This window comes from Odocoileus virginianus, chromosome 14 (assembly GCF_023699985.2).
Source record: "Odocoileus virginianus isolate 20LAN1187 ecotype Illinois chromosome 14, Ovbor_1.2, whole genome shotgun sequence".
NCBI classification, from domain to species: Eukaryota; Metazoa; Chordata; class Mammalia; order Artiodactyla; family Cervidae; genus Odocoileus; species Odocoileus virginianus.
Genome location: NC_069687.1, coordinates 42,469,382 through 42,492,182, shown reverse-complemented (window position 1 = coordinate 42,492,182; position 22,801 = coordinate 42,469,382). Strand labels below are relative to the sequence as shown.

At 38.4% G+C, this 22,801-nt stretch overlaps 1 protein-coding gene and 1 long non-coding RNA gene across 2 annotated transcripts in view; one reads left to right on the top strand and one right to left on the bottom strand.

Annotated features, from left to right (window-relative positions):
* Positions 1-20,412, bottom strand: part of ITGA1 (integrin subunit alpha 1) — a 225,181-nt gene extending 204,769 nt beyond the window's left edge. Inside the window, exons 1-4 of the mRNA XM_070476666.1 lie at positions 20,262-20,412; positions 19,484-19,795; positions 12,060-12,276; positions 6,170-6,341 (exon numbers count right to left, since the gene is read on the bottom strand). The gene's annotated coding sequence lies outside the window, so the exon portion shown is untranslated. The remainder of the gene's footprint in view (positions 1-6,169; positions 6,342-12,059; positions 12,277-19,483; positions 19,796-20,261) is intronic.
* The window catches only part of LOC110129169 (uncharacterized), a 271,914-nt gene that overhangs the window by 57,136 nt on the left and 191,977 nt on the right, over positions 1-22,801 (top strand). The gene's annotated exons all lie outside the window — the stretch shown is intronic.

The following is a 22,801-nucleotide window of genomic DNA, read 5'->3' as shown; positions in this document are numbered from 1 at the left end:
ACTATCTTGATTACTGTAGCTTTGTACTGCCTCTTGATTACTATAATTTAGAAATCAGAAAATTTCTCAAAAATTCTCTATTTATGTTTTTTTCCAGATTGATTTGGCTATTTAGGATCCCTTGTGTTTTCATACTAATTGTAGGATCAGCTTACTCACTTAGACAAAAAAAACAGTTGGAATTTTGATTCAGATTGTATTGAATCTATAGATAAATTTGGGAAGTCATCTTAACGATATAAAGTCTTCAACATAGGCTGTTGAACACTTTCAGCAATGTTTCATAGTTTCTCTTTTTATAATCCCTCTATCATTGCTCATATGGCCAGCTTTGGATTCTGTTACTGCTTGTTCTGGGAATGTAGTAATTATTCATTCCTTATAGTAATCAGTCTTGGCATCTAGAAGTAGTGATAGAAGAAGTGCAGGCATTGAGGGACTGAGCAGTGAAATGCTGAAAGGAAAAGGAAATTTCAGATAAAAACCAAGAGATAGGGAAAGAAATTCTACTTATGATTTTGATTGAAATGAGTTAAGTAGTTAATGAATAAATAAATTCATGACAACTTCAGCTACTTGAAGTTAGCTTTTTATTGAACCAGCAGGCATCTCTTAAAATATCATTCTTGAGAATTAAATTCAGTGATAATATTCCATGATAAATAACTCTTGAGAATTAAATTCAATGATAATATTCAATGATAACTCATTCTTGAAAATTAAATTCAATGATAATATTGCTATTATTCAGATAATTTATTGAATCTCTTGTTTTGGATTTGCACTCAAGGAATGCTCTCATGGTGGCAGTCTGATGATCATTACTACTTTATTAAAAGAACTGAATGTAATTATAATATAAAAATGTTACTTTTTAAATGGAATTTGGAAATTATAGTGATACTGTATTGAGATATTAACTTGTGCTTAATTCTAGGGATATTTTTTCCTTCCCAGTTCCTAGAGGGTAGATGGGCTCTTTTTGTTCTTTTGTCTTAGAGAGGCTTTTTGTTTTTTCACTGAACGGGGTTTCCTGTACACGAATTCTCTTTCTAACTTTGGCATATTTGTAATTTTGGGAGCATGGGCTACGTAATGAAGAGTACTAGTAATGGAATGTAATGGGTTTTCCTTGTGGCTCAGCTGGTAAAGAATCTGCCTGCAATGCAGGAGACCTGGGTTCAATCCCTGGAAGATCCCCTGGAGAAGGGAAAGGCTGCCCACTCCAGTATTCTGGCCTGGAGAATTCCATGGACTCTGTAGTCCATGGGGTCACAAAGAGTTGGACACGATTGAGTGAATTTCACTTTCACTAGTAATGGAAAGGCACGTGGAGGAACTAGAGAGACTCAAAGCAAGAAGTGAAACCAGGCTACAGAATGGATGAAAATATTCAGATTTTCCTGGGGGTTGGGACCTATGATTTATTCCTTTAAAAGTGACCCAGATGGTTGGCCAAGTCCTTCTTGATAACAGAAGGCATAGTTTTATATGGATACTGGGTCTTGGGTATTGACAGTTCCAGCCTTGGTCAAGATTCCTATGCCCAGTGAAAGCACAGAGGTTTAACCATGAATGAGGACTTGGGACAGAGACAATCTTAGGGTCACCAGTGTGTCCCCAAAACCTGAGAAAGCCTACAAATATTGGTACTATGTCACATTTCTAAGTTCTGCATATTATTGTGGTGGGTAGAAGGGAATGGTATAGGAAGAAACCTCTTCTGAGGTATTCTGAGTTAGATTTAATTAAATTTAAGAAAATAAAGTAAGTGACATTTCTGGCATAGCCTGAGTACTTTGTAGAATAAGATTCACCCTGGAATACTGGTTGTGATGTAAGTTCCAAAGTAGGACCTCTGCAGTTATATTAAACTATTGTGAAATAAAACAGTTTCTTCAGGGGGTGACTTTGAAGTGCAGCCTTCATATGGATATAACTTTTCACCTCTGTCTCATAATTCTGAAATAGCCTGGTGTTCATGTGAGCCAGGATTACATGTAGTTTATAGTGTGGTGTGATTTGAGAGATGTTGGTAGTAATGGTCACGATTCCTTTAGCTCTAGCTTCTCTGATCTTAAGTGATTCCTGCTACTTGAAGCCATACAAGAGTTTTCTGGGGCACAGAATATACAAATTGTGGTTCTCTCTTCCTTATTTTTAATCACTCAAGGCAAAGACTAACTTCAGATACAGTTTTACATTAAGCTTTATAAATATAAAATTGATATGAAAATCATAAATTTCATTGTTAGATAGAAAAGTTATTATTAGTATTATGCCCTTTGGTCCTGGCCTTGCAAATCTAAGTTCCCATTCCTCAGGTCAAAGGGCACATAAAGGACAATCACAGTTAATAGCTTGACTCTAAGGTGTTTCCTCATAGTTTCTTCAACTTGACTGCTCATTCTGTTGTGTTCTCTTCTCTTCTCTTTGGCTCTTAAGTGCTTAGGGTTTTTAATTTTGTCCCAAGTGCCAGTTGTTGGCCCTCCTTTTTTGCTTTGTGATCTTTGATTGTGTAAGCTGGATCTTCTGCTATTGGTTCCCAATCCACAATTCTAAATTTCTCATTTTCCCCCTTTTTTAGTGCTTTCATCAAGAAGAGACACTTGGTCTATTATTAATAGTTTTGGTTCTCAAGGACCCACATCATCTTCTGGGCTCACCTCGGCCTAACAGTCACAATCAGGTACATCCATTTATCCAGCCATCCACCCTTCTGTGTAGTCTGCTTGTTTGTTAGGTAGATTTGGGGAGGCATAGTGAAATGTACAAAAGCTGTACTTAGAATCAAAGTACTTGGGAGAAAAAAGATTATTATTCTGGAAAACCTAGACTAGAGAAGACTATAGATTGTGCCCCCCCAAATCATATGTTGAAGTCCTAAACCTGGTACCTCAGAAAGTGACCTTATTTGAAAATAGGGCTCTTGCAGATATAATTAATATGAAGTCACCCTGGAGTATGAAAGTGAAAGTGTCATTCGTTCAGTCATGTTCAACTTTTTGCAACCCCATAGACTGTAGACCACCAGGCTCCTCTGTCCCTGGAATTTTCCAGGCAAGAATACTGGAGTGGGTTGCCATTCCCTTCTCCAGGGCATCTTCCTGAACCAGGGATTGAACCCGGCTCTCCTGCATTGCAGTCAGATTCTTTACCATCTGAGTCACCAGGGGATTGAGTATGACTGCTATCCTTATAAAAAGGGTGAATTTGGACACATACACTCACATAGAAACAATGCCATGTAAATGTGAATGCAGAGATTAGGATGATGCATCTACAAACCAAGAAACCCCTAGCAGCCAGAGGAGAGGCCTGGAAGAGGCTTCCTCTCTGTCCTCAGAAAGAACCAAGCCCTGCCAAGACCTTGATCTCAGGCTTCTAGCCTCCAAAACAGGGACAATAAATTTTTGTTTTTTAAGCCATAAGTTTGTCAGTTTGTTATAGCAACCCTAGCAAACTAATACGTGATTTTAAACATAAAAGTTGTTTTTCTACTTAGATAACCTTTCTTTTTTGAAAATCATATTTTGAATGTGATTGACTGTGTCATGTAAATGACGTAGACTTTTTAACATTTTCTTAACCATCCAAGTTGAATGTTGAATACTGTTTTTTTACATTTAAAAATATCAACCAACATGGCATGTGTGGGGTATGGAATGGCCCTCTTGGTTCATAAGCTGCACCTGCTTTATACACAAAGTGCTTACTGAGCAAATGAAATTCACAAGTTTACCACCTTAAACTTACTTTACTCATCTCCCTTTCTTAGTGGTTTGACCTTGACTTCACTCTGATTTTGATTCCTTTGGCATGGCTCCCAGTTGTGTTTGGCCTTTTGCAAGTTGTCTTCCTTAGAACTTCCTTCCCCTCTTCTCTCCCACCCCCTTCAGTTAATTCAGCAGTGGTTTATTATTAACTACCTCTGCTGCACCTCTGTACATTTTCTTCAACAGCTACTTCTAAGGGGTCCATGTGAACCAGACGCTGTGCTCAGTTCAGTTCAGTTGCTCAGTTGTGTCCAACTCTTTGTGACCCCATGGACTGCAGCTAGGTCCTGGAAATACAGAAGTCCACGAGACACAAACGATCCTTGGAAGGAAACTTCGATACTATATTGAGGTTTACAAAAGAATCAAAGTATAGCATTTTGTGGCCTAAATTTTTGTGCCATCTCCTTTTTACTGTAAAATGATTACAGTGGTTTTAATGATGCACCAATTCAGTCATGATTATATATCTCCTATATACATACCAAGGAGGTCCTGATACCCTGTGTATGTAAAATTATACAATCAAGGTTTCCTTCAGGCTAATATTCTTATTATCCCAGCAACCCAAAGGCCCTTCTCTTGTTAAAAAAATTTTATCCATGCACATAATAAGTGAAATCATAGAAACTTTTTTGTTGAAAAACTGTCCCTTCTCTAATCTATGCCCCAGAGGCAACAACGTTCAGCTCTTAGAAATTTTCCTCCTGCTGCTTCCTCTGTATTTACAAATGATATTTCTGATATTTCTTGATATCCATTTTAGATATGATTTACTGAGTTCCTGTTGTCATAGTTAAAATTTTGTCCTTTCCAGCACACCCCATGTCATCACCAACATTCCAAGATGCCATGTCATTAGCCTCCCCTTACTGTTCTAAGGTACGTCTTGGTTAAATAAGCATGTCAGCATTATTATGTTTATGTAAATAATAATCTTTGCTATTCTGAGTTCCTTTCTCAGACAACTTTTGTCTTTACCTATGATTGATAATTGCTGTTTTGAAAGATCCTTCTGTTTAGTGTGTAGACTTTGAAGAATCCCCCTGTTTTCAACATGATATCTCCCCAAAGCTTTGCCTGCCCTGATGTCGGTGGCCCTAACCCTGAGCCCCTCAAGGTTCCGCTGAGTGAAGTGACTCATTTGGATGGGGAAGGGGTGCAGATACTAATATTGTCATTTCCTCTACTTTATTCAGTCAGTAACCAGGCCTGCATCTACTTAGAAGCATCAATACTTTTTTCTTACACTGTAATTTTAAAAAAGATTTGGAAAAGAAGATAAACTTAACATGCATATTCAGAAGTCCACAATTCCTCTCTTAATGAATCATTCATTTCTCTCTGGTGGACTCAAGACCAAGAGGCAGTCTCTCCAAGTACCCCCACCCCACCCTGCAGTGTAGGCTCATGCATTCTCATTGCAAGCATGTGATATAATACTTTACAATTTTCTTTCTTCAGCTTCTCTCTCTCTCCCTCTCTTCCAACTTCTTCCATTTTACAAGTGATTCTTAGATTCAGGGGCAAATGTAAAATGGTATTGGTATTGGGTGAAGATTCTTACAAGCATGAATTGCATTAACTGTAACAGGAAATTAGAGAGTCAGTAGTCTCCATGCTAATAACTTCCCTCACCTCAGTACATCTATGACAAATGAAATAGTTTCTGAATTGATAAAGCAGAACAGATTATACTAGTGAGAAAAAGAACTTTCAGAGTCCAGAATGCTGAGGGATTAATTTGTTATCTGAGTTCATTCTCACTGATGGCCTGAGTTTACATAGCAATACATTTGCATAATTAAATGAGATGCTACCCTCAGTCCAGGTGCTATAAGAACTGAGAAATGGAATCTAAATTGGGACTCCGGCAAAATTTAAACTTTCTGGGTAGAAGTGGCAGCAGCCTTCAATAATGATATACCCAGGTTGCTTTATTTTTGTAATTTTATGGATCTTTTGCCATATATATCACATACCAGGAGTTCTATAAGTAAATTAGCTCTCCAACAGCAAAGTAACTTTATGACAGTGCTAGCTAATAATTTCAGTATTAATGGAAAAGAAATACTATCAAGATGACCAGTATTCATGCTCAGAATATTTCAAGACATGTTGGCTCTAGGAGGACGGACAGTGTCTTTCTTGATTATGGAACAGGACTTGTCAAATAGTGTTCCAAAGATCCCCCAAAGTATTCAACCATTGACACAGCCTGATTTAATTCAGGCAGGAGCAGTCTCCAATGGCTCTCCTCTGGATCACTCTGATTCCATTCTCTAGGAGAGCAAGATTCTATCATCTAGAAATTGTCCTACCTCATATATATTCAGGCAATGAAAAGATCCATGATATACCTACAAGCAACCTATATCATAAATACATCTTACCTGAGAGGAAAAGCATTTGCTTCATGTTAGGATGTAGCAGTGGGTGAGACAGACGTAGGATCTTATACATCTAAAGGACCATACTATCTCCAATGTCTCGCAGAGTGTGGACACTTGACAAATATCTGCTAGCTGGCAGCATATCTTTTCCATCATGAAACTTACAGTCCACCTGGCAAAGAAACCATATAACAAGAAATTATGATGAACTATGATAAGTATAGAGGAAAGTAGGGAGTCAATACGAGCTCCTGGACAAAGTGATGTTGGAGTGAAGGATGGGTGGGACTCAGCCAGCCTTCAGTGGCTGTACGGGTAATAGCTAATGGCAAGAGGGGACCATTGCAGCCAGGAATGTTCCAGCAGGAGAGGTAGCGTGAGCCAAGGCTTGGAGAAGAGACAGAATTTGGAAAGAAATTGACTATAACTGGACAGTAGAATGAGTGGATGTCTAAAAATAAAGAGGAGGCGGTAAGGGAGAGTTGTAAAATCTGCATTCAAGAGTTTGGACTTGATTCTAAATGCTGTGGGTGACTATTGAAGGGTTTTAAGTCAGGGAGTGACAGAACCTAGCATGTCAGCTGGCATGATTCTTTCACAGGGATTTGGATACTTGAACTTTTGTGGAAAGACTGAAGGGCAAACATCATCTCTTTCCTTGGCCATATTCCAGGGTATATTTTTGAATATTGGCAAATTAAAATTTATAACTCCTACTGAAACTAAAATAACTCCTTGGATCTGATTCTGCCTACCCTTAATTACTTTCCAGAATCCGTGTTAAATTGACACGTGGTATTTATTAAGGTGGAATCCATTTCTCAACGCTCCTGGAAATCAGGGCATATCAAAGAAGTTGCTCAGGCCCAAAGTATTTCTTTCCAGCTGTCCCCACTGGCTTACGGATAACATTTCCTAATCTTGTGGGGTTTGAGAATTTGTTGCAAAAACCCATGTTGGACTGGATTTAATTCTCAAATTAGGATATATCATTTTGCTGAGGCAATATCCCTAGTTGATATTTACTCCTTTTCAAGATCACTAGAATTTTTAGAGGCTATCTTGTTCCACCCATCAAGTTGATGAAGGAGGCCCCTGAAGTCGTCTCTGGTAAAATGGAACTCGGTGATTATCGTGAGAGCCCTTGTTGTAATGTCTCCCACTGTTTCCCATCAAGTGAGCATTTATTAGTGCCGGAACTTCATTGCCTGCCATTCTCCCGACTGAAAACAAGCCTTGTAGCTGTGCCAGGATGACTGCTACAGCTTTCTTCTTAGAGCAGTGGTTGTGACTGACTGACTTTCTTTGCCTTCTGTCTCCCCTCTATTTTCCCTGGGCTCCATAATAGAACCCAGTGATGGAAGAAGCACAGAGAAGGCATGGTAATCAGGTGGACCTGGGTTTCAGTCTTGATTTTATTATCACTCAATATAATATCTGTGGCATACTATTTACTTTCTCAACTTCACTGTCCTCACTTGTAAAATGGGGTAACACTATCCAATGCAAGACTGCTGTAAGGATGAAATGAGGTGATGCGAATGAAGTGCCTAGCACAATGCCAGGCACATTTAATCCTCAATAAATGGCAGATGATGCTACATTTATGAGAAAGATGTCAGCCTTTGGCATTCTGTCATTAAAAAACCAAGTCTGGACTTTAAAATTAGCCAGAACGCCAGGCTGGAGGAGCATATGCAAATCACACGCAGATGTGGCCTTCACCCTGGTGAGAGTCTCAAAAGACTGCTGCTTTCTGTCATCGAAAAGAAAATGTCACAGGGATTGAGGAAGCAGTTGTCTGTGTGAGAGACTTGAGGTATTGTGTTTTTTTGTTTTAAACTGAGGTATAGTTGATGTGATATTTTTTCCTCTTACTGATTCTTGGTGTCCTCATCTATAAAATGAATTGTGTTGTTCAGTCGCTAAGTCATGTCCGAGTCTTGGTGACTGACCCCATGGACTGCAGCATGCCAGGCTTCCCTGCCCTTCACTGTCTCCCGGAGTTTGCTCAGATTCATGTTCATTCAGTCATTAAATGACTTCCAAATAGTTTAAATTCCATTTTTCTAAAGTACCAGGGTCATGTTTTAACCACATTACAATTTTACCTTAGGCTAAGGCCATTAAATATCTAGGTAGAGCTAAGAACACAGTTATATAGTCTTGTGTATGTATATGTGGTACCCACACAGCACATAAAAAAAAATCCATAAAATTTGAGAATATTTACTTTTGGTTCTTATGTTGTTCAAAAATTTCACCACAGTGGTTTAAAGTGCTTACTCCTAACTCCACCCATATTTATGATGGCTTCACTTTGCCCCTTTCTTCAATAGTCTTGTAGTCTTTAGGAAATCTGCCATACTTTTTTTTTAAAGTGTATAAGTAATTTAGGAGGATAGTTCAATTTGTGTGTGTGTGTGTGTGTGTGTGTGTGTGTGCACTAGAGACAGGCCTTTTGACTTCAGGAGTTGGCTGTGATTTTGTGAAGAACATTAAAGACCCTGCCTGTTCCACATATGTCTACTAATCCAACCTGGATTTGTCTTGCCCCACAGTGTGTGTGTCTTTTAAAATATTATCAAACCCCATGACTTCAACTACCACTTATATGGTAACTCCCCCTAAAATATTTCTAGCTCTTCAGAGAAAGGTCAAGTCCAAAAACATGTATTTCATATAAGATCAGTATATTCAGCAGACTGCTAGTAAGGCAAGGTGATTGATTTCATCTCTTCATTTTTTTCTGAGTGCAGTTTACTTCCTCATTATTATGAGTGTTTATTTCATTGGAAATGGCATCTTCACTTCCACAATCACTCTGTGTTTGGGCAGACAGCTTATAGAAAACCATGATGGTATGCAAAGTAATGGATGTTGGCATTAGTGTTTTTAGCATGAATTAAAAGTCAGGCTAGAATTGTTAGGGAATGAAACAGTAATAAAATAAATAGGATATGTATATAGGAATGTATTTGTAACTAGAAAAGTTGAAAAGTACCTGGTTTATTGTTACTGACTGAGTAATTAATTGTCTAACATTTAATAGTTTAAAAACACCCTTGTATCAGACTCGTGGTTATGCTGTCTATGTATTTTTGAGACTAGGACAAATGTACAAACACGTTTGTCTGTTCTGATCAAATTACCTGTAAAACATTGATTTAAAAACCCCTCAAGTTGGTGATTAACTAATTTTACTTTTAGTTATTTGCTAATTTTATCTTTAGTTTCTTTTTTTTACTAACTTAGTATTTATTTTTACTAAAGAATACATCAGAATAATTAAACTGGTTTGTGTACAAAAAAGCTCAATTTAATTGTTTATATGTATAGCTTTAATTTTTTGGAAGCTTAACTCTTAACTTCTCTCAAAATTCTATCTCAGTATTCTTCCCAGGTTTACATGTATTTTTCTTGGTACAGTGGATCTTTGCTTCTGTTATTAGTAGCTTCACTGGTCAGAAGTTTATCAGGCAAGTACTAGGAAAGTGGCTGGGAAAAGAAAACTAAAGTTTAGAACAAGAGCCACATGGAAGGGAATGGATATTGTGGAGCTGAGAAGAGAGGCTTGAGAAGGTTTGGGAGCAGAATTTGAAAGCAGATGGTAGAGTTGGACTGTCATAGATAAGGATGCTGAATGGTATTTAAGACTTAAAAGGTTGGACCAGCAGAGCCAGAGTGCTAGGGATAGATGAAACTGATGATCAAAAGCAGGAGATTGTTGCTGAGTAAGAAGGGCCAGAGAATAAATGAAAACTTAAGGTCAAGATGAGGTCCCAGTTAGAAAAATTACGAGGAGAGTGGCAGTAGACACATGTCCAAGAGATAAGAGACCTTTGAAACTAAAGCACAGTCTATTTCCTGCTGAAGCAGGAAACAGATGATATCATTTATGGACCAAAAGCATCCCAAGACCTTGAGGGTTAAGATCAATGCCATCCTCAGCTAGCCACCATCCTAATAGATATCAAGAGTAGGAGAGGGGCTAAGGGGTGCAGAGGGTCCTTCTGAGAAGCTCAAGTATTTTAAGGTATGTGTTGATTTTGTAATCATATTTTCCAAAGAAAAATTTGTCGTGGGTGGCTTAACATTATGGTACAGAGTCTGACAAAAGGAAAAAAAATTAATATTAGGACACTTTCAAAATATTCAGGCCAAACAGTTGCTGCAGTTACTCTGGACTGTAAAAAAAAGACAGGAAAAGTGATTTTATGGAGCATAAAGAATAACATAAATATATAAACCTCAGTCTCCCACAACAGGGATTAATTCAGTTCATGGCTCCAACAACAACATAAATAAAATGTAGCACATCTTCTATTAGACTAAGACTGAAATGCTTGACTAGGTCACTATGGTCATAAAAAACAAAGACTTTAAGGCTGTTAATGCTTTATATCTTATTTTAAAGAAAATATATATCATTGATTTTTCAATGAATCATAGAGTACTAAAAAAATGTAAAAAAGGAATATGGTCAATAATACTGTAATAACTTTGTATGAGGACAGGTGGTGATTAGAATTACTGGGGTGACCATTTCCTAATGCATTTAAATGTTAAAGCATGATGTTATACACCTGAAACCAACTTCAACTATACTTCAACAACAACAAAAGCCCTGTAAGATTCCACAATTGAAGAAAACATAGAAGCGTGATGATAGAGTCATTTTGATCCTTAAAAAGGAAGATTGTGCTTAGTCACTCAGTCGTGTTCCACTTTTTGTGACCCCATGGACCGTAACCTGCCAGGCTTCTCTGTCCATAGGGTAAAGAACACTGGAGTAGGTTGCCATGCCCTCCTCCAAGGGATCTTCCCAACCCAGGGATCGAACCCAGGTCTCCCACATTGCAGGTGGATTCCTTACCATTTGAGCCACCAGGGGAACCCCAAAAGATAGATTAGTTTGATGCAAAATAATACACCCTAACCCTGCTGGAGAAGTGAAGCAACTCCTGAAGCCCCTTTTGGAAAGGGATATTCTATTCCAAGCCACTTTTAAGTCAGTAAATCAAGATGATTTTCTGTTTGATCTGCAATCGATAATGTGCTAATGATTTTGTAAATATAAATACATGTTGGCAACACTCTGTGCTGCAGGGGAGTTTTACTAGTCGTCTGGGGTCATAGAGCAGTAAGAAATTTTAGAAAGGTGAACATTACTAGAAATGAAATGTAGGTGTGTTCAGTTTTTTTCTTTGTGATCTTAAATATTTCGTGATAACTTCAAAGAATCCTATTTGTGAAAATTTCCATTCAAATTAAGTCAATAATTGTACTTAAAACCCTATCTGTTGACCTGGTCAAGCAGCATATATTTCCCCTCTAAAATGTACTTTAATATGTACATAGATTGTTTTTAAAGAATCTTAAGAAAATGGCTTACAAAGCATAGCATGCCTTTGTATTTAAGAAGGCAGCAGTCTGATGAATTTAGCAAAATTTCTGGGTTTAATAGGAGGCCTGCTTGTAATTGTACAGGTTGCTGAAAAACACTTTGGATTTCATCTTATACCCAAATATGAGAGCAAGCAGATTTGTTCTGGTGGCATTTTTTGAGGGAGCCACCCAAGATGTCTTGTGTTCACCAACGGAACTTACTTACATAGCATGTGAGCAGAGGGATTTTTAATAGCAGTTTCTAATGCAGTGCTTCTTAAGGTGAGATTCAAGGGCCGTGTGTTTTGGAATCACTGTAGACACTAGTTATTAATAAAAGTGTGGACCCCTTTTCTCAGATAATGAGAGAGCAAACCCTGGTGAGAAATTATGGGAATCAGAATTCCTAACAAGCTCCATAAGAGATTCTAGATCAGGGAGCTCCCATTAGTGGTTCTTTTGCTCACTCTTTGGACAAATAGAGAAGTGTGGTATTGCTTACCTTGACTATCAGGATCTGGAGATAAGAAGCAACCTTATCCCATGAGTCCTGGCAACCTGAGCCTGGAACAATTGCAGACAGCTATCGAGGGCCTCCTTCTAGTGTAAGCTGAGATGGTCTCTCTGATGGAGTTTTGCAATTTCAAGTGGAAGATTATTTTGCTGTTGTGCTGTTTTCAGACTTTACAGTTTCCTTCTTTATAGCTTTTCGTATTTGACTGTGAGGAAAAGATTTAATATGCTTTTTAAAAATTTTTTGTGTTTTCTTTCCCATTTGATTCAGGACCTATTTGTAATTTCACTATACATTTGTTCAACTGAGAGATAAGCATACCTAATTTTTAATTTTTTGCTTATGATGATGATTTTTTATGTTTTAGTACCCTCTTTTCTCTCTCTTATTTTCTTTAATATTTTTGAGACCTTTTTTTTTTTTTTAAAAAAAAGTAAGTGCTCTGACCAGTAACCTTTTTCTCAATGTAATATCTTAAAAAAAAAAATCTTCCTTCAGGGTAATTGTGTCTATTTCCTTTACATCTGGTTTTCTGGCTACTGATTAGGCAGGGACCCTGGCCTTGTTTCTGCTTCCTTTCAGACTGAAAGATAAGATAATGAGAAGGGACATCACTGTCCCAAATGGGCCCTGGCTCTGGCTTCTGATTTTGCAAATGCTGGATTCTCTCACACTTTCCTTTCTCACACAAGACCTAACAAAAGCAGAACTTGCGTGGTTGCTGGTGGCCCTGTCCATGAAGGAAAAAGAAGCATTTTTCTCTCTTAGTTTTCTCTTTTTCCTCTTCTTTTTACTTTTAAACTATTTTAATATCAATATGCTCAGAAAGAAAATAATTTCATTGTATTTTTCCAGAATTTTTAATGACTTTAAGGAGTTCAGAGAAAAGTAGGAGAAGAGGTTAAAAAGTAGTTCTGGGCCACTGGTTTTCAAAACACTTGGTAACATATACCCATAAAAGTAGGTTAATAATTTTACAATATGAACTCTACTTACTTCTAAGAAAAGCATTTCTTTGGGGGAAATATAGTTTTATACCCTGAACATAATGTTTACATTTCCTCTTATTGGGTTTAGCTAATTACCTTATTAGTGACAAAAGGAGGTAAATATAGACTTAGTAAATTAAAATTAACTGAGCATTCTCAAACTTCATTCTATCCAATAGTTTTCTCTACTATTTATTTTTTTACAAGTGTAGTTTATAAGTAGATCTGATTTACATCTCCCCCACAAACATGTAATTCCCTCTGAAAGATCTGGAACATGAGTGCTTAAAGTCTGTTGGGTGATAATATTGCTTTCTGAAAGAAGTAACCTGAAGAGATATGTGATATGATGATAAAATCCGTTTTCTAGAAAATAACTTTGAGTTTGCTTCCCTATGACTGAATGATAGGGGAGAATACAAAGTTTGGTAATTTTGGTTTAGATAATCGACTCTTTCTGTTTTTCTGTTTCCTTTTATTAGTACCTCTTCATAATAGTGATAAATTTGCTACTTGCTACTTCAATTGAAGAATAAGTATATTTAATTTTAATTTTTCTGCCTACAGTGTTTGTTGCTTTTAGTTTAGTGCCCCCTCCACACACACACACACACACCCCATTCTGGAATTTGGGTTACATTAAGATTCAGATATTCATTTCTATCATTTTTTTGGGACACCTCCGATCAGCAATGGGCAGGTCAAATATTTTAAAAATGTAGCCAATAAAGTAAAACAAAAACACCTTTTACTCTCCCCCTGCCCCACCCGCCCACTTTGGATTTCCTAATGAATATAACAGACAGTAGGAATTCTTTAGGGGAACTTATGCTAAACGTTATAATATCCTACCACATTTCTCTTCCCCTGTTACTTGGCAGGCATTGCCACACACTCGGCTTTTCTTAGCTTTCTTCACCCTTTTGGCAGGAAATTTCTTTGGTTTATTCTTTTAATCTGAATTTTGCCTGACCTGACCTCAACCCATTTGAATGGAAACATTCTTTAGAGAAGAAAAAAGGCAGTTTAGCTAGAAGCTGGTTGAGGTCTCATTGAAACACTGCTCGTTAAATCTTTCCGGTCAAGAAGAGGCAGGAGTGGTCTTAGCACACACAGAACTACCATATATTGTCATTTTGTTTTTCTCACAAATCAAAATAAAATGCGATTGCCATTGTAAATAGTTGGTAAGACTTAGTTAGGCAACATATTCTGTAGCATATTTCAGAAACATTGTCAGAGTAAACTGCATTAACTCATAAAAGTGTACTCTATTTGTTTAAGCAATCTTCTTTTAAATTTTTCATATCAAAAGCCTTCTACAAGTAAGTGACACTAGAGACTCTTAAAATTTCATAGTGCACAATCTTCAGTGGTGGATACTGGAAGTTATAGGATACCTGGAATGCTGAATAAATGCAAAGCACAGTGTTTTATGATAAAGTACAGAAGTCACACAATGGAATAGCTATATTACATTTTAACCAACCCAGAATTTATACTTGACATGTGTTCTAAAAACTTAGCTTATGGTTGAACACAATTTTCTTGTTTTAATTATTCCAGAAGTCTGCCTTATTTATATTAAATCCAGTTTTAACCTACTTAGTTGTTACCTCACTAAAGATACATTTGGAATTATATAAGTGCTGATAAATTTCAAATTATGTAATTTAAGGAGAAACTACAACTGAATTGTACTTTAAGCAGAAATATGCTCTAATTGCATTCATGGGCAATTTACAAGAAGCAGGAAATACTATACATTTATCTGCTTGCCTGGGTTTCATCATGTGGTCAATGCAAGGTGAGTAACAGCTGTCACAGATAAACATAATTAGTACTAGAAGATTAGCACCAGGTATCAAAGGGCACATGTACAGCATCATAGTCAGGCAAGTCAGGGAAATTGTAAATTAATGTATTAGCTTGAAGCACATGAAATTGCCATTTTGAATGGCGTGAATTGCCCTCATGGATATTGTATTTCAGTGGGAAAACCTGGGAACTAATACATAATACATGATGTCACTACTGAATTGAATGTAGAGATAGGTGTCTTAGGTTCATGTATGCATTTTTCCAGAGGGAGAGTTTGTTGAATTCATGAGGGTGGTTTATGATCACCAAGGGATTAAGGACCAGAAACCTATTACACCCTGCTCATTTGCTAGATGTAAAACCCAAAAGACAGATGCAGAGTGATTTGCTCATCATCACATGGTTTGTTACAGCTGACTTAGGATCAGCACCCAAGCATCCCATGTCACTATCAGTCATTGTTGCCCACTGTAGGGGAGATGATCTGTGATTTTTCATCTCTTTTCTGTATTTATTCTCATTTTCACATTACCTGACACCATTTTGACTCAACAAATTCATGCCAAGAGTTGAGAGCCTGGTCACATAGACCTCAGTGCTAAAACCCTCATGGCACCAGTTGTCACATTTGTAGAGTGATGTCATAACTGACAAATGATTGTGAGGATTAAATGAGATCATGTACACACACACACACACACACACACCACACCTCCTCCCAATTCCTTGGTTATATTGCCTTTTACTTGATAGCACGTCTGCTATTGTTACTATTGTGTATGTGTTAAGTCACTTCAGTCGTGTCTGACTCTTGGCGACCACATGAACTGTAGCTCGCCCATGGGGCTCATCTGTCCATACGATTCTCCAGGCAAGAATACTGGAGTGGGTTGCCATGCCCTTCTCCAGGGAATCTTTCCGACCCAGGGATTGAACACGAGTCTGTTAACATTTCCTGCATTGGCAGGTGGGTTCTTTACCAGCAGGGCCACCTGGGAAGCCCATTGTTACTATTACTCTGTTTAAAATTTTTTTAAGCCTGTTCTTTGATGCTATGTCCCTAGGCTGTAAAACTTCATTCCTTCTGTCTTCACCACACTTTAATTCAAATGGCAGTGATTGGATTTTTCTTTTTACTAAATTCAGTAAAAGGCAGAGGCAGTAGTGACTGACTGCTGCTACAGACTGCTCTATAACTTGGCTGCCTGGGTTCAGATCCTGGGTCCACCACTTACTATGTACGTAGCCTTGGGTTAGTTACACAGATTTTTCTGTGCATTGGTTTCCTCATACATAGAATGATGATAATAAACCTCATAGAGTTTTTGTGAAGATTGGATGAGTTAGTATATATTACGACAATCCTGTGAAGTAGACATCATTAGGTTTGTTTTAAGTAATCAGCTACTTTCACAGATTTGTCTAAAGTCATCTCCTATGCATGGCAGTCCTGGAGAAGGAAATAGCAACCCAGTATGCTTGCTTGGGAAACCCCATGGACAGAGGAGCCTGGTGGGCTACAGTTCATGGGGTCGCAAGAGTTGGACACGACTGAGTGATTAAACCACCACCACCATGCAGGGCAGAGTCATTGAACTCAGTGTCAGTACTTCCTCAGTGTGTCTTAAAGCCTTTAAAATAGGTAGGTGGGAGAGGGCCTCATGCGCCCTCTATCCCCAAGATGGTCTTTACAAGTCTTTGTCCTCCTTGAGAGCAGTAAGAGAGCTGCCCGAGGGCCCTCTCAGCAGCGGCATTCTGCCAACCCTCTGTTGACTGGACAAATAACTCTGAGGGCGTAAGTATGGACATCTAGTGGTCTCCTTGTCATCCAGTTTGAGACTGCCTCAAACACCAGGGTTCCATCAGGCTATAAAGTCCTTGAGAGCATTTTATGTGTCTTCACTACCTTTAGCAGGATTGTACAAAATGCTGGGCACGCAGTAGATTCTTAAGAAATTTTATGCCTGTTTCAAATAATTTTTCTCATTCTTTCTTCCTTGTGTTTTTATGTAGTGGCAGAGTTTTGTATGATGAATGTGCTATTTTTTTATTAAAAAAATTAAATTATTTTTCCTGTAAAAAGCAACATGTGGATTGATTGGTTGGTGACTTGCCATATCTAACCCTTTGAAATCCATCCTTTGTCTTTGGCAAGCCAGGGGGAATGTGGCTGTTCCTGCCCAAGGGGATCCTGATTCATCTTCTCTGGTGGCAGCAGGGCTCGGCCCCTTCCTTCCTGCAGGATAAATGAGAGGCTTGGAAGGGTGGCTGCATCCGAAGGCCCTGGGGGCCAGCTCTTTTTCCCACAGTCCCTTCCTCTGCCTCTGACTCACTGACGCTGGCTCTGTTCTCTGGTCTCCTCTTTCCTCTCCAAGCTTCGTGTGCCAGAGTTGTTTTCCAGAAAACAGGCCATGTAAATTCTGTGACCCACGCTTTATTGATATGGAAGACAGATGAGTGAAAAGGAAACCAGAACTTTTCCAGCATTCTATAATCAAAACATTTTTAATAGAAACCTGGTTCTTTTATAATGAAACATAGCCAGTAAGAAGGGGATTCCCTGCTGGCTCAGATGGTAAAGAATCTGCCTGCAGTGTAGGAGACCTGGGTTCAGTCCCTGGGTTGGGAAGATCCCCTGGAGAAGGAAATGGCAATCCACTCCAGTGTTCTTGCCTGGAGAATCTCATGGACAGAGGAGCCTGGTGGGCTACAGTCCATGGGGTCACAAAGAGTTGGACAGGACTGAGCAACTAATGCTTTCACTTTTCACTTTCAGCCAGTGAGGTAGGGGCCAAATTCCTAGTGTGATGTTTATCTTCTTACTCCAGTACATTCAGAAGCTATCTCTACCTCAGGATTATTTTTGTTTGTTCTAAGAATTATCTCGTGTGTGTGTGTGTGTGTGTGTGTGTGTGTGTGTGTGTGTGTGAACAAGAAACATATTTTCTTTTCTATTGTTACAACTAGAAAAAGGTTTGAAATTTCTGCCTATTTCATTTTCACAAAGTTAAACCTAAAGTAAAAGGTACATTTTATAAATAGGGTTAATTGATTCTGCTGATCATGCAGAGCAAAACTTCGGTAGCATTTTGCACAAGATAAAGATGATTGATTTGGGAAAGATGGAAAAGAGTGGATGAGGAACTTTTAACCTCTGTCCAGGATCAGGATACCCTTATGTATGAAACTCTGAGATGCACTGGGGGGTGTATCACAGGGTGAGAAACAGCACAAGTGAGTAGGCAGCAAAAAGGTTTATGGCAAAGAAATCTCAAAGGACCTCAAAGTATATACTCAGACATAACCTTGAATGTAAGTTTTTTGTATAGTTGAAGAAAATAGATACGTATATTTTCGATTCCATAGCTTCTTTTTGTATTTCAAAGAAGAAACCCTTTCATATCGTTCTTAGGACTGTTCATCTGGAATGTCCATTGCTGTGTCCCTACGTGGCAGAGGGGTAAGTTGGATATCTTCAATCTGTAGGCAAGTTGGATTTGGGGAGCATATTCTCCAGTGGTAAATAGGAAATTTGAAAATTATTTTGTGTCTCCTGTTTTATTTTTAAATATCATACATACTTAAAAAAATCTTACAATAGATGTTCTAGGAAGATGTATCAGCCTTGCAGTTTGGCTTGAAATACCCAGCCCCCTTTTTGGTCAGTGTGTACCTATAGGCTTTCTGTTTGTTTCTCCTTAAGAAAGAGGCTTAGAAGATGGAGGGCTTTTTTTTTTTAAAGGATAAATAGGGTGAAAAGAACTATAAGAACTTATTTGTGGTTCCTAGATTCATCCTGGGTCAAAGTTGTGCAGTCCCAAGTCATTTGACATGGACTTTTTTGAAGAAGAAATATGTTTTAGTCTCTCACGCTTCCCTAATAGCTCAGTTGGTAAAGAATCTGCCTGCAATGCAGGAGATCCCGGTTCGATTCCTGGATCTGGAAGATCCACTGGAGAAGGGATAGGCTACCCACTCTAGTATTCTTGGGCTTCCCTTGTGACTTAACTGATAAAGAATCTGCCTGGTTCAATCCCTGGGTTGGGAAGATCCCCTGGAGAAGGGAAAGGCTACCTACCTACTCCAATACTCTGGCCTGGAGAATTCCACCGACTGTAGAGTCTATGGGGTCACAAAGAGTCGGACACGACTGAACAACCTTCACTTTCACTTTCACTCTCTGTTTAGCAGGGACCAAATGCATTATAAATTTTTTATGGAGATTTTATGAACTGAATATCTAACTTCAAGTATTTAATAAATAATTTGCATAATTTTGTGTAACATCTGACAAATAATTAGAACCAACAAAAATAGTCAATATGCTTGAATTATCTTCTGAGTTAAGCTGAATTATCATAAGCTGAACTGCTGTCTCATATAATGAAATGAAATGAAGGGACCAGTATTGCCATGAGAGGAGACTCTTAAGATCAGGGAAAGAGAAACCAGAAAGGATCTGGTCACGTTAGGATCTTTATCATGTTAAGGTGGCATAGAGAAGGTCTGGGAAGAAGTAAAAGGCACATCCTGGAGAAAACCCCTGCTGATTTACAGGCCCATGTTTGATTTAAAGATATATATTAAAACTATAATGCTTACCAGAAAAGTCATGGAGTTATCCATTTGAGAGCTAGGCTGACTTCTAGCAACCATGATGTTCCATCCGTATATACATCATCTCCATTTTACAGTTGGACAAGCGAGATGAAGACAGTTCCCCAGGTTCATGTGGTTGACAAGTGGTAAAACTGAGATCATCACCCAGGTTTCCTGTGGTGGGTACAGAATTCTTTCAGCTTGAACTCTTTTGCTTTCCTGTAAGTCAGGTTGTATGGTCAGTGTCTTCTGGGTGGTGACTGAAGCATCTTGTTTTTAAAAAAACATTTGAGGAGATGTGGGTGAACCTAGAGTCTGTCATATAGAGTGAAGTTAAGTCAGAAAGAGAAAAGCAAATATCATATATCAGCAAATATATATGTGGAATCGAGAAAATGGTACAGATGAAATTATTTCTAGGGCAGGAGCAGAGATGCAGATGTACAGAACGGACATGTAGACATGGAGAATGAAGAGGATGGTGGGATGAATTGGGAGATTAGGATTGACATATGTACGTTGCCATGTGTGGAACAGTGGAAAGCTGCTATAGAGCATGGGAAGCTCAGCCTGGTGCTCTGTGGTGACCCCGGGGGTGGGGTGAGGGGAAGGAAGTTCAAGCTGGAGGGGATACACATACATATATATTTGGCTGATTCACTTCATTGCACAACAGAGACTAAGGCAACATTGTAAACCAACTATACCCCAATTTTTTTTTTTTAAGTAATGTAAGCATTTTGGATGGTGGAGATATCGTGGTTACAACCAACATACTTACGAACACTTTTTAAAACTATCTTAGGCGTCTATGTGCAGAGGCCAGTAGCTTCAGCGAATGAATCATTCAAGTCCTAATTTGGTGAAAATACTGCAGTCCTATGGAGCATTTTTTATATGAAATCCCCTGAAGCAGTCTAATTTTAAACAGCTGGGACTCATTTGTTGCTGCAGTCTATTCTACTTTTTGAAAAGATCGATATATATATATTTTTTCCCCCCACACAGAATTTTTGAACTTTCCAGAAAGCCTGAACACATTGCCCTATTTGAACTAATAAACTAGCAGCTGCCTGCGGACCCTGCTGGACAACTGGGGCCTTTTGTTCTCCCTCTGTGTCCAGCTATGAGAGTGATGCTGTGATAAGCCCCAGTTCAAGGTTGAGGGACTGACTGCCTTCCAGAATCCCATTGTTTATGCCCTTCCTTGTATTTAATGTTCTGTTTCCGTAACTACTGATGCTGAATCTGATCAAGAACCCAGGTGTGCCACCTCTTGCAGATCCACGTTGTCTTGAAGGTTCAGGAATCCACAGTCTAGTTGAAAAAGAGTAGTAAAGGGGGAAGGAAGGAAATGTTAGTTGCCTTGACTCAAAAATATGGCGAGAGAACTTTGTAACATGCAAAGGTTAAAAGATTGCAGCCGCTTCTTTGATAGTTCTATTGTGGTTTATTTTACACAATGCTGTTTGCTGTATGAAGAAGATGCCTATCTATTAGGGGTGATAAGCAGAACAAGGCCCACCCTGACTCCCTACCTTGCTCTTATCAAACTGTATCTGATGAATGAATCAACAGGAAGTTTTGCTAGAAGAAGTTGGTGGCTGGGGTTTATATAGCAAACAGTGAGCAGTTTAGAAGTATAGTAAGACCAAGCATCAGCCTTACCCCCCTGCAGTATGTTGGGGTCCAGGTCAAAAATTAGGCAAGTGTATGTCAAAAGCAAACCACTGGTTCTGGGGTTTTCTTTTGTTTTGTTCTCTGGGAAGTGTCCCTTGTCTGGTAAGATACATGGTGTTCCAGCTCAAACTGTCCAGGTGCGCAGCTAAACCATTCTACAGGGAGAGGAAATGATGGAATACAACGTAGCTACAGTTTAATGCAAGCAGGGTGTCACTAATAAACTTCAAGGCTCAAAGTATAAATGAATCCTTTTCAGGTGTTCTCTGCTGGTCTATTTTATTTCAGAACCCCGACTTTTGGGGCTTCGGTTTATCTGGATAGATCCACCAGTCCTGACTCATTCATTCCTCAGTTTAGCAAATCTTCATTGAGTCCTGTGTACGGTGCTGGGCACTCAGGACCCTGAGAATCTGGTAATCAAAACTCCTGATGATATGGATATTGTGGGAAAGCTATTGCTTTTAACCTTAATCTGCTTTCTAAAGTGGTCTTTCTCTACCAGTTCCATAAGGGAATTAAGCTGTACAGAAAATGATTTGAAAAAAAAAAAAAAAGAAAATGATTTGAGTGACATTTTCTCAATTTTCCTAAGGATGAAAGTAGTTGGTACCGTTCCAGATGCACTGGACATGAGTTAATTCATCACCTGCTATGCATACTTTAAACATTAGAGCTAAATGGACTCTGATTGATGAGGGTTTCTTGGGTTTCTCAGAAGGAATAAGTCCTATCTTCTTCAAGCCCCTGCTACAATCTTTGTCAAAACTAGTACTAGGAGACAGTCATAAGGATTAGGAGATTCATAACACCCTCCCTCCTCCATACACAACTGGCCTTGAGGAGAGAAAGAACAAATAAAAATCATTATATTCTTTTAAGAGAAACAACCTCTAGTGTTGAACAAACTGGGTGAATATTTTATGGGTGAAGATGCTGTTCAGAGGTGATTGGTGATCAGATAGTAAGATATATTGAATTTGTCTGGGAAGGGTGTGAAGCAGGAGTCTCTGGGGACTAAAGAAAGGTGAGGACCAGGCATTTAATGATATCTATTGTGAATGTGCCGTGGACTAGCATCTCTTTAAATGTTTTTGAGAGCTGAAAATAAAGATTGGAATTCCCATTTTACTCATGATTTTAAAGACATTTCTCTTGGCCCGGACCACATGGATTTTGGTTTGAGTAGGGTTACACTCCTGTGAGTTCACATGTACCAGCTCATTGGTTTGATGAGGTGCCTGTGATCCAGTTCTTGGTTATTAGCTTTTATGCTAACTTTTCCCGATCACTTATATTTCAGATTATCTATCCTGGATCTCCTCTTTATCTTTCCATTTACTCCCCTCACATTTTAGGATTCTCCAGAAAAGTAGAACCAGTAGGAGATATATATATATATATTCCTATATAGATACACATACACACATATACACACACACACATATATATATATTATACATTCACAAACATGCATATCCACACACATAATATATATATTAATAAATGCATTTTAGTGTATTGTAATTATACATATGTTTATGTATATTTTGTAAGTATAATAAGTACATATATGCATACAAAGCATTTCTACTTGTATACAGATATAGATGTATAGATTTATTGTAAGGGGTTGGTGGT